Source organism: Nicotiana attenuata, chromosome 6 (assembly GCF_001879085.1).
Source record: "Nicotiana attenuata strain UT chromosome 6, NIATTr2, whole genome shotgun sequence".
Classification (NCBI taxonomy): Eukaryota; Viridiplantae; Streptophyta; class Magnoliopsida; order Solanales; family Solanaceae; genus Nicotiana; species Nicotiana attenuata.
In genome coordinates, this window is record NC_031994.1 from 47,120,764 (window position 1) to 47,123,602 (window position 2,839).

Consider the following 2,839-nt stretch of genomic DNA (forward strand, 5'->3'; position numbering starts at 1 on the left):
GATAGGCAGTGAGTATGGGGAGTTTGGCGTACATTCCAGTTGGGGAGAGACCCCTTGCAGTTGATGTTCAGGCCTTGACCAATCGGTTTGTGAGATTAGATATTTCGGAGCCCAGCCGGGTGTTGGCTTGTGTGGTTTCTCGGTCTTCCTTATATGATCGCATCAGAGAGCGCCAGTGTGATGATCCGCATTTTCTTGTCCTTAAGGACAGAGTTCAGCTTGATGATCCCAGAGATGTGACCATCGGTGATGATGGTGTGTTAAGGATGCAGGGCCGGATCTGGGTGCCCAATGTGGATGGGCTTAGAGAGTTGATTCTGGAGGAGGCCCATAGCTCGCGGTATTCTATTCATCCGGGTGCCGCGAAGATGTATCAGGACTTGAGGCAGCACTACTGGTGGAGAAGAATGAAGAAAGATATTGTGGGATTTGTAGCTCGGTCTCTCAATTGTCAGCAGGTGAAATATGAGCATCAGAGACCGGGTGGCTTGCTGCAGCAGATGGTTATTCCCGAGTGGAAGTGGGAACGGATCACTATGGACTTTGTTGTTGGACTTCCTCGGACTTCGAAGAAATTTGATATTATTTGGGTGATTATAGACAGGCTGACCAAGTCCCGCACTTCATTCCTGTGTGTACTACCTATTCTTCAGAGCGGTTGGTAGGGATTTATATCCGGGAGATTGTTCGGTGGCATGGTGTTCCGGTTTCCATCATCTCAGATAGGGGTACTCAGTTTACTTTGCAGTTTTGGAGAGCCGTGCAGAGAGAGTTGGGTACTCAAGTGGAGTTGAGCACCGCGTTTCATCCTCAGACGGACGGACAGTCCGAGCGTTCTATTCAGATATTGGAGGACATGTTGCGTGCTTGTGTCATTGATTTTGGAGGTTCATGGGATGAGTTTTTGCCGCTTGCCGAGTTTGCCTACAACAACAGCTACCAGTTGAGTATTCAGATGGCTCTGTATGAGGCTTTGTATGGGAGACGGTGTAGATCTCCAGTTGGTTGGTTCGAGCCCGGCGAGGCTAGGCTGTTGGGGACAGATTTGGTTCAGGATGCGTTAGAGAAAGTGAAGGTGATTCAGGAGAGGCTTCGTACAGCGCAGTTGCGTTAGAAGAGTTATGCGGACCGGAAGGTTCGAGATGTGTCCTACATGGTTGGTGAGAAGGTCTTGCTGAAGGTGTCGCCCATGAAGGGTGTTATGAGATTTGGAAAGAAGGGGAAGTTGAGTCCGCGGTTCATTGGGCCTTTTGAGGTACTTAGGAGGATTGGGGAGGTGGCGTATATGCTTGCTTTGTCACCTAGCTTGTCGAGTGTGCACCCGGTATTTCATGTTTCTATGCTCTGGAAGTATGTTGGGGACCCGTCTCATGTTTTGGACTTCAGCACGGTTCAGTTGGATGGTGATTTGACCTTTGACGTGGAGCCAGTGGCTATTTTGGGTCGTCAGGTTCGAAAGTTGAGGTCGAAGGATATAGCTTCACTGAAGGTGCAGTGGAGAGGTCGGCCCGTGGAGGAGGCTACTTGGGAGACCGAGCGGGAGATGCGAAGCAGATATCCTCACCTATTTGAGGCTTTGGGTATGTTTCTTTACTCGTTCGAAGACGAACATTTGTTTAAATTGGGAGGATGTGACGACCCGACCAGTCGTCTCATGAGTTACCTATCCGTTTCCCCTATTTCTGCTTCTTTATGCTTCGTTATCCGTGTTTTATGTGGTCGAGTTGATTGGTTTGTGGTTGGAATGGATTTGGTAGGGAATGAGACACTTAATCTCTTTTAAGAAGGCTTAAGTTGAAAAAGTCAACCCGATATTGACTTACGTGTTAGAGGGCTCGGATGCGAGTTTCGGTGGTTCGATTAGCTTCGAGTGGTGATTTGTGACTTAGGAGTGTGATCGGAAGTGGTTTTGGAGGCCCGGTGTAGAATCAGGCTTGAATTGGCGAAGTTAGTATTTTGGCGAATTCCAGTTGATAGGTGAGATTTTGATCCGAGGGTCAAATGGGATTCCGAGAGTTGTTGTAGCTTCATTATGTGATTTGGGATGTGTGTGCAAAATTTCAGGTCATTTGGACTCGGTTTCTTATCGGTTTACAACTCAGCCACTTTTACTCGGTTTTTGAAACTAAAATGATATGTCAAATGATGTTTTGGGATGAGAACTACTGTTTTACTAATGCCCGAGGGGCTTACATGATTTATGGACTGAGTATGGAAAGGGCCAGATGTGAGGACACCATGGGATCGGGCTGCGCGCCGCAGCAATGTTATACTGATATTGATATGAGGCCGAGGGCCTAGATTGGTGCCACGAGATGGCATGTTATTGCGCTTGGGCCGTAAGGGGCCCCTCCCGGAGTCTGCACACCCCTAGTGAGCGCCGTCGACGATAAATATATGGATCGGGCTGCACGCCGCAGCGGGTACTATAGGGTACCGTTCTATGTGTTGATTTTCTTTATATATCTGTCACTTAACTGCTTATCTGCTCCGGCATTCCCATATTTCGACTTCATCGATTTATCGCTTATATATTACTTGTTTTTAAACTGCCGCATTATAGATTACTCTGTGTTTCTCCAGGATTTCTTATTCTCAGTCATTATTTATGCTTATTACTCACTGGGTCGGAGTACTCACATTACTCCCTGCACCTTGCGTGCAGATCCAGGTGCATCTGAGGCTGTTGAGGATTTTCAGTCGGGCAGCACATATCCGGGAGTATCGAGGTAGCTGCATGGCATCCGCAGCCCGGATCTCTCCCTTCTATCTTTTATCTCATCCGCATTTCCTAGATTTGCTATGTATTAGGTTGATAAACTTGTATTAGAGGCTCAAG